A 10,084-nucleotide genomic window follows, 5' to 3' on the forward strand; every position below is an offset into this window, starting at 1 on the left:
CAGAAGCCTGCCCTTGAATCCCAGGGGTCAGCACCATAATCCCCCGGCAGCTGATCTCCTTACAGAAGTGAGAGGCAGTCCTTCTTGTCACCTCCAGATGAAAGGGTTCCTTCCTTAGCTACCCTTGCTGAGAGGTCTGGGGCATCTGTTTAGAAGCAGAACGTGCCTTGTTCACATTCGGGGATGCTGGAGCGTTTGCATTTACTGGCATATCCCCCTATGGCCAGGTGGAAGATAGGGAAGCCAGTGGTTGGTTGTACAGGCAAAGGGGGCTCTGGCCAGCTCTAGTGGCCTTCCTTGAATCACTGCCCTCAGGGAGCCCAACCTCCCTCCCCCTCGTCACACCTGGAGAGAGTTCTGCAAACTCAGCAGAAACCCCTGCTCTCTGGGCAGACCGAGAAAATCTCAAGAACTGTAAGTTGATTGGAACCTCACCTCCAGAGCTGGGAAGACAAGTCTTTTAAGATAGTGGTTTCTAAGGAACACGCTGCTAAAAGATATGCTAAAAACCAAACAAAAACAAACAAACAAAAAGATCCATGCCCAAATTAGCCTAAGATTAATTGCATATTGTATTTCGTTAGCAGAGTTTCATCATGCACATTATTGTACTAAAGGCTCTGAAAAGTCCTGCAGGAAAGACACCTGTTTAACTTTGTTTCAGTTGTTCCCAGATTTGTTTGCTCCACCCCCTCCTTTTATTTTTCAAGTAATAACTGTTCAAGTTATATCAATATTCCACAAAACACACTTCAGGGAACACTATTCTAAAGAAATCACAGAGTAACCTGTCCTACGCTCTCCCTCCTTTTTTTATCAAGTTCTGCCATCTTTTCAACCACACTGCCAACTGAAAGTGGGTTTCTTTTTTTTAATTATTTTTTTGAGACAGGTTTTCTCTCCCATCACCCAGGCTGGGGTGCCATGGCACAATCCCGGTTTACTGTAACTTCTACCTCCCAGGCTCAAGCGATTATCCTGCCTTGGTCTCCTGAGTAGTGGGGCTATGGTGTGCGCCACAAGGCCCAGCTAATTTTTTGTTTTGTTTTGTTTTGTTTTGTTTTTGTAGAGATGGGGTTTTGTCATGTTGCCCAGGCCGGTCTCCAACTCTTGAGCTCTAGCGGTCTGCCTGCCTCAGCGTCCCAAAGTGCTGGGGTTTGAGGCGTGAACCACCACTCCTGGCCGAAAAGGGGCTTCTTAAATCACTTGAGATGTAGGTATTGTGTTTTGAGAAGCCAACAACCTCTCTCTGTGCATGATCCAAATGCTACCCGACCCAAGGAAAAGACACACCATAATCCCTGTGGAAATACAAGAGATGGATGATAGGGTGAGCAGTAGGGGAAGGTTTCCTTTATCCCATAGTAGAACTCCAATATCAGGGTGCTGGCAACTGTTCAGACTGACGTCTGTCCTCCACCCCCGACCCATCAGGAAAGACCTTTCAAGTTCAGAGATCCTGCTCATGGGAGTTGGTGGCCACAGCTCAACTTCCTTACCAAGGATCCCTTCTCCTGCCTTGCGTGGCGCCCCAAGGAGGGCCGTGACTGCCACACTGCAGCCTCCTCAATTCATTCAATTCATTCCTGATGAGTTGCTCCTTCTCTCAACATGCATTTAGCAAGCCCCAACTCTGTCCCAGGCATTGCTGTACAAGGATACAGCTGTGGCTGACAAAGACAGAGTTCTTTACTTCAGGGAGTTTACATTCCACTAGAAAAAGACTGATACTGTGCCCAGTGCAGTGGCTCACACCTGTAATCTCAACATTTTGGTTGTCCAAGGTGGGAGGATCACTGAGCCTAGGATTTTAAGACCAGCCTGGGGAAATAGCGAGGCTCCCCCATCTCTATTATTTTAAAATATATATACAAGAAGAAAGAAAAAGATTGAGACTGAAAGAGTGCTTGTAGCATCCCTATAATGGCTATAACTGTGATCTCATCCTTAGCACAGAGAGCTCAGACTTCATCATTAGGAGTTGCAAAGCAGGAAGCTCTCAGCTCCACCATGAGGTTCAGGTTAAATACAATTTTCAGACTTGTTTTGAACCATATATTGTTTTTTAAAAATTGTGTGCCAACATTTAAGACTTAGAAGGTTAGACATTTAAAAATCAGATTTCTGTCTTCTCCTGAAAAATCGGGCAATCGGGCAACTTGGGACCTAAATATTCCCATGTGGCCATGATTGAGTGTAGTTGAATTAACTGCTGCCCGCTAAGCCATGTTCTCCATGTCAGTGGGACATTTGCGGCCCCTGTGGTCTCCCAAACACTGAGGCTGAGGGTTCATTGCCATTTATTATTGGCTGTTACTATTTGGGAGGCTTATTTTTTTTCCTTTCCCTGCAATATCTAAGTGGTTGTTTTTAAGAAGGGGAATATTTATACCCATTTCTCTATCAAGTGTAAGAAAACAAGATAGTCCAAGAGGGAGGGCCCTGCCTTTGGTACAAAATATTGGAGAGCATGTATTTGTTTGTGGGCATAAAAATACTCCTACCTTTCATTGCAAAGTATACCTGTGTCTCACATCCAGATAGCTTTATTCATACATTATCTGCTTACCTTGCCTCCTCAGGCAACAATGAGACTTGGGCATAAAAATCACCAGGGTTGCTAGTTATAGATACAATGTAGGTTCCACAACCAGTGTTTGCCCCAGATAGCTAGGCAGGATGCCCAAAGACTTGGAGGAACATTGCTCTCAGAAAATAGTTTTCAACTGTCGGCCAAACACGGTAGCTCACACCTGTAATCCCAGCACTCTGGGAGGCCGAGGCGGGTAGATCACATGAGGTCAGGAGTTTGAGGCCAGCCTGGCCAAGATGGTGAAACCCTGTCTCTACTAAAAATACAAAAATTACCCAAATGTGGTGGCACACACCTGTAGTCCCAGCTACTCGGGGAGGCTGGGGTATAAGAATCATTTGATTCCGGGAGGCAGAGGTTGCAGTGAACTGAGATTGCACCCCTGCACTCCAGCCTGGGTGACAGAGTGAGACTGTCTCAAAAATAAAAATTAAAAAAATAATAATTTTCAATTGTCATTTGAAGCTCTTTGCATTATAGCTGCTCCTTTAACTTCCTTTAGCCAGAGAGACTACCACCCTCAAGCCAGTTATTCATTCAGTACGAATTCCCAGGTGCCCACTATGTGCCTGGTGTCCTACTGGGGACAAAGGATGGAGAACTTTGCAGAGCACCACAGACCAAAGGACCGAGCGCCGAGGACTGACAGAATGTCGATCACCTCACACGGTGCATTTCTACCTGGGGACCTTATTTTCATCCCACAGACGAGGCAGGTTTTATTATATCACTTTCAAGTGTATCTTATATTTTTTATTTCTCAGCCTCTCTCTGGGCCAATCTCATTTAGCCCCTTTGCAAATTAAATGCATCTTATTAAATCGAACCCATTTAGGACAATGCCCTTCAGGTGTGTGCCTCTTAGTACATCTTTCATTTTAAGACAAGTGTTTGATTTATTTTTCATCTCATTACACTCTTTAAAATTATGTGCATCTCATTACACTCAACGCACTGAGACAACATTTCTGGTATAGACATTACACCCAGTATTAGCAGGCAAGAATATGATTTTTTTTCATTTCATTACAAGCCTTACAATTTATGTACATCTCATTACAATCAGCCATTTAAGACAATTCCCTTCAGTTATGTGTATCTCATTATACCTTTTCATTTTCACATTTTTTTCATCTTATTATTCAGAGAACCTACTACAGGTGTGTATGCCTCACATCCACCTGTTATTCCTGTGAATTTCTAGGTAGCTGTTTCCACTGATGTACTGCAAAATTTTTATTCTACCAAATTCATTTAAGGCCAGCTCTGCCCATCTGTGGGCCTCACCTGATCCCTTTGCATAGGAAAGAAGAACACTAGGTTCCCCTGCATGCAATTGAGATTCTTTCCCTTACACACAGGGACCCTCTAAAGCAACTTCCGTCATTTGCACATTGAGGGGATTAGAGGAGACGGCACGAGGAGCCCCTTCAGTTGATAGCTGATGAAATGCTACTCCTGTGGATGACAGCTCAGCAGCTTCCCAGCTCCTCCTGGGAATGCAGCTGCTCTCCTTGGAAGCCACCCACCCTGCTGGAGAAGCTGACATTGACATCACTGGCCAGCTTCCAACAGCCAGTCCGCTTCACACATCTTGCTTCCTTTTCGACTGGTTAACACTGTGAATCATGTAGGAACACATTTTGGAAGGAGGTGAAATATTAGATAACTGCTCTGTTATGATGGAAGCTTCCCCGCCTCCAAACCCAATGGGTGTCTTCGTCTCTCCTCCAACCCCTAACCCAGCGATTCTCAGCTGGAGTGCACTTTAGAATTGCTGAGCAAGCTTTAGTTGCAGGTGCCCAAGTTCTATCCTCCATCTACTAAATCAGAAACCCACAGGGTGGGGCACAGGTGGGTGCATTTTTAGTAGCACCCCGGAGATTCTCAATCTGATTCCACAAAAGGATCGGCAGTGAGTCACTCTGAGCAGAAAACACCTGATGCTCACAGTACTGCTCATCTCAGCTGAATTTGCGTCTTAACAGGAATCCAAGCCTAGAGTTAGAAAACAATGATTTCTCAGTCATGAAAAGGGTACTGTGGGTCAGCAAACCCAACTCACCCATGCCACATAGGAATCCCACCCACAGAACACTAAATTGTCATCTCTTGGCCAGGCACAGTGGGTCACATCTGTAATCCCCGCAATTTGGGAAGCTGAGGCAGGAGGACCACTTGAGCCCAGGAGTTTGAGACCAGCCTAGGCAACCCCTAGTGAACACCCATCTCTACAAAAAAAAAAAAAATATATATATATATATATATGTATATATATAGTTAGGCATGGTTGCCTGTGCCTGTGGTCCCAGTTACTCAGAAGGCTGAGATGAGAAAGCTGCTTGAGCCCGGGAGGTTGAGGCTGCAGTGAGCCATGATCATGCCACTGCACTCCAGCCTGGGTGACAGAGCAAAACCCTGTCTCAAAAAAAAAGGCATTTCTCTTTACTTTACACTGCCCACTGCCTCCCAGGGCAAAGAAGGCCAAATTGTTACACAGAGCCAACTCACCCCTCCAGCTTCCACCCAGTGATCTGAGTGAGCTCTGCCTTCTGCAGACAGAGGGCATATGTAGGAAGCCTCCAGACTGCACACTAGTGGTCTTCAGGGCTTATGTAATTTGCGGGAGCAGCAGCAGTTCAGGAGATTTACAGAACCTTTCTCCAACCTCTTAAACGAATTGTCATGTTCCCACCTGTCTCACCTATTCTTAAAGCACAGGAGGCTTCCCTGAGCATGTCTGCAGTGGTCTGTGTGTTTTTCTTCTGTGAGCCCACCCATCTCTCTGCCAGTGGAAATAGAGTCTGTTCTCTAAGCTCAAAAATAAATGTGACTTTTCACCATCCCTCCTCCACCCCTTCCCTTGAATGAACCTGCTGAGGAATCAGAATACACTCCCACTCTTGCCTCTTCACTTTGTCTTCTTGTCCAGATGTATTGGAGGCCGCTAGTTCCAAAATCAGCAAGTACCAAGGCTCCCTGGACTACCACTAAGCAGGGTTTAATGAGGATAAAGCGTAGGTGTAAAGCTGGTTTTAGGCTGGATGCAGTGGCTTACACCGGTAGTCCCAGCACTTTGGGAGGCTAACGTTGGTGGATCACTTGAGGTCAGGAGTTCCAAACCAACCTGGCCAACATGGTGAAACCCCATCTCTACTAAAAATATTTTTTAAATTAGCAGGGCATGGTGGTGGGTGCCTATAGTCCCAGCTACTTGGGAGGCTGAGGCAGGAGAATCACTTGAACCCAGGAGTTGGAGGTTGCAGTGAGCAGAGATCATGCCATTGCATTCCAGCCTGGGCAACAAGAGTGAAACTTCATCTTAGAAAAAAAAAAAAAAAAAAGCCTGGTTTTAGGGGAATGGGCTGCACCTGTCTTGTTTTGATTTTGTTTTCAGGTCTTTTATGCCTGTTGGATTGAAAAAATGATCACGTCCCCAAGGCTGAAGAGGCTACAGAACCAGGCCTTTCTCTATGGTTTTTGAAGTTTACTAGAAAAAAATAAAAGTCATGCTTCATTGAGCACTTAGCATACCTGCTAGACACTAAAGATTATTTAAAACAACTGTGGGAGAATTACTAGTATTATCATTAATATTAGTATTCCCATTTTTTAAAATGAGGAAACCAAGGCTCAGAGAAATTAAGTAATTTTCTAAAAACTTATTTAGCTTAGTACGTATCTAGAGCTGGATTTGAACTCAAGGCACAAAACCCATGCTCCTTTTAGGAGATAAGCTGCCTCCCCAATCCTTAGCTGACCCAGGCTGGTCTTTGGAGTCAGAGAGGCCCCCTCTGTCCTCAAATCCCAGGAGGTTCCTGTGTCCCTGCACCTGCCTATACCCCTCTCCTCCATGGTCCAAGATGAAACAGCATCCAAAGATGTGCGCTTCAAACCCAGCCTGCTTCTCCCACAGCAGACCATCGACCCTGTCGCCCACCAGCTCCATCTACATTTTGGGAAGAAGGAGCAGGACTCACATCCTCTGAGCTTAAGAAATTGCTCTTCGTACTACTCAAGTAGCTCTGCCATGGGAGGGGTTCAGGAAGCAAGCCATGGGGGAGAGGCTGCTGCCAGGATAAAGGAGGGGCAGTGGCACCACCAACTGCACTGTTTGTGATGGTTGCACAGATGTGTCTTAGAGATTGGTGTGTGTCAGGAAATGTTGAGTCCAAGTGGCCTGTGTCAGTGATGACAGCTGACATCCAAAACTTCTCTCCTGACATGCGCAGCTGATTCCTTTTTTTCTTGCATGGAAGGCAAGGCCAGGTTTTTAGGTTCTTAGGTTCTTAGGTTCTTAGACTTGACTGCTGAGAGTAAGGGCAAAGCAGGTTGGAAGATGGAAGAAGAAAGACAAAGGGAAGGAAGTTAATCCCCAGGAGAGAGCCAAGAGCTGGGGGAGTCAATGGAGAGCAGAGGACAAGCCAGGAGACCCTGAGGTGTTGTCAGATCAGTCAACACTTTGGTAAGAAAAAAACAAAATGACCCAGTTCAAGGAGGAGAGAGGAGAGAGGCAGAAGCGGAAGCACACTGGACTGGCATAGAGATGCCAGGCTCCTCCATAACTTGCTTCTTTGGTTTTGTGATTCATTTTCCTGTTCTCTGGGAGGCTAGGAATGAAAGAGAGGAGCAGGACACAGGGGTAGAGAAAAGAGAAAGGGAGAAAGAGAGAAACTAGATGTGCATGTGTCTCTGGGGTTTTTCAGACAAAGCTATTATCAAAATGCCAACCAGCTCCTGCCTGGCTAATTTGCATATTCCATGCTGTGCTCTTTGAAGCAGGATGAATATGCATGAGGGTTTGGGCGGGGTGCAGAGCTGCTGGGCTGTGGGCTAAGGTGGCTCATTGTTCTTTTAGAAGAAAGGCATTAGAAGGAAGCCAAAACACCTTCCCAGTGAGCAGAGTGGCCTCGGCTTCCTTTCTCTGATGAAGCTGAGGAGAGCAAACCTCAGGCTCAGAGAGACAGAAACCCTAACGACCATTCTCTCATCCTCTCAAGGAAATAAATAATCAGGCGCCATCAAGAACGCAAGTAGCTCTTTTCCAAGAGTAGCATTTAATTACTCTCCTCGCCACGCATATGAATTACAGAGGCTGACTGGGTGATGAGAGTCACCTCTCCTGGCTTCCCCGGAAACGAGGCTGCCACTCCCCATTTCTTACTTCTGCTGCACAGAAAGCTGGGCATCCTCGGGTGCTTTTTGCCTTTGACCTCTGGTGAGACCCCTAAAGCTCTCAGTGACCGGGCTGTTGTGGGAGTGCTGGGACATAGTGGGTGCTCGAAAGAGGCGTGGGCATGGATTCGGTGAAGTCCATTAAGACTTGGAGGCCGCTAGTTCCAAAATCAGCAAATACCAGGGCTCCCTGGACTACCGCTAAGCAGGGTTTAATGAGGATAAATGAGACACCAGGAGGACCAGGTCTTCTCATTAGCAGTCTCCATTCCTTCTTCCCTGACCACTAGTGGGAGATAGTCATTCTCCAGACATTAGTCCAGCGAATATGAAAAGGGTTTATTTAACTTTAAAAATTCAATTTATCCCACAAACTTAGGGTCACAAAATGCTCCCTTTGGGTTTTCTTTCTGAAGTATCACATTGGTCTCCTGAAGTAGAGATGAAAAGTTAGGGAGAAATGTTGGAATATTCCATTTGAAAAATAGTTTTCCTGCAAGATCATTTGTTTTAATTACACATAAATAAAGGCTGGCCTCTGGCCGGGCACAGTGGCTCAATCCTGTAATCCCAGCACTTTGGGAGACCGAGGCGGGTAGATCACCTGAGGTCAAGAGTTTGAGACCAGCCTGGCCAACATGGTGAAACCTCGTCTCTACTAAAAATACAAAAAATTAGCCAGGTGTGGTGGCGGGCACCTGTAACCCCAGCTACTCAGGAGGTTGAGGCAGGAGAATCACTTGAACATTAGAGGCAGAGGTTGCAGTGAGCCGAGATCGTGCCATTGCACTCCAGCCTGGGCGACAAGAGTGAAACTCCATCTCAAAATACATAAATAAATAAATAAATAAATAAATAAATAAATAAAAAGGCTGGTCTCTGGCTCCATGGTGGAGTTTTCTCTTTTTTTTGAGATGGAGTCTCGTTCTGTCACCCAGGCTGGAGTGCAGTGGCACAATTACATCTCACTGCAGTCTCCACCTCCCAGGTTCAAGCGATTCTTTGGTCTCAGTCTCCTGAGTAGCTAGGACTACAGGCATGTGCCATCACAGCCAGCTAATTTTTTGTATTTTTAGTAGAGATGGAGTTTTACCATGTTGGCCAGGCTGGTCTCAAACTCCTCACCTCAGGTGATCTGCCCGTCTCAGCCTCCCAAAGTGCTGGGATTACGGGGTGAGCCACTGCACCTGGCCTTATGGTGGAGTTTTGTTACAGAACTTCACCAGACTAGGCCTAGCAAAATCCTTTAATTCATGGGAACATACCTCATTTATAGGCTGTATTTGCCAGACAGACCTCTGACCTACCTAGAAGGGATCCCTGCAGACCTTGGCTCTCAGATACACATTGCTGAGTGCACACATCCTAGATAGGACTTGAGTTTTGCAATCAAGACTGACTGGGGCCTGAAAATCTGTTCATTCTTGGGACTCTTCCCTGAAGTTTCTGCAATCCAGAAGAGGGAAAAGCCGAAGAAAGACAATTGAGTTCACCTATCCACAAATTCCCTAGGTTCAGTACTGAAGAGTCAAGGCTTCAGTAACTCTGAAAACCTAGGGCACAGCTTCTCCAATCCTTGATGCAAATACCAGTTGCAAGAAGATTTAGCTTAATATGTAGTAGAGCTGCATTTGAACTCACGGCACAAACCCAGGCTCCTTTTAGGAGAAGAGCTGCCTCCCTTTTAAAGGGAGACCTTGTTAAAATGCAAATTCTGACTCAGTAGGTCTGGAGTGGGGCCTGAGGCTATGCATTTCTAACACACTTCTAAGCGTGGTCAGTGCTGCTGGTCTGGAAACCATGCTTTGAGTAGGAAGAACACAGGGAAGGGCAATGCAAAACCATGAGGAACTGATTTCATATTCCCCCTTAAACTCCAGACACAAGCGAGAGAGAAAAGAGGAGCTACTGTTCTCAGCCTGCCCTGCTCACCTCCTCCTAGCCTGAGCGTATCCCTGACACTCAAGATTTATTTTTAACTGCCAGCAGCTTTGATTAGCTTGTCTCTGCTGCTTCAGACACCTGCTGGCAGGATAAATTGGGGGAAAGGAGTGGCTGACCCAGATCTGACAAATCTGAGGCAGGAAGAAAAGTTCTCGGGAATTCGCTGCTTCCGCTTTGCTGAGGCTGGTGAAAACCCCATCACCCCCAGAGTGCTAAACTTGCAAATGACCTCACACCACCAGTGACCCTTGGCATGTTTCGCCTTAGCATCGGTGAACTGCAGCACTGAACCCACGCCCTTTTGTCACAGGACTAATAGTCACTTCCATGCTCCTACAGCAGCCAGGGCTCTATCTATGGAGAAGATCTGCT

Source organism: Aotus nancymaae, unplaced genomic scaffold (genome assembly GCF_030222135.1).
Source record: "Aotus nancymaae isolate 86718 unplaced genomic scaffold, 86718_ANA_hifiasm-v0.15.2.pri h1tg000012l, whole genome shotgun sequence".
In the NCBI taxonomy this organism is placed as follows: Eukaryota; Metazoa; Chordata; class Mammalia; order Primates; family Aotidae; genus Aotus; species Aotus nancymaae.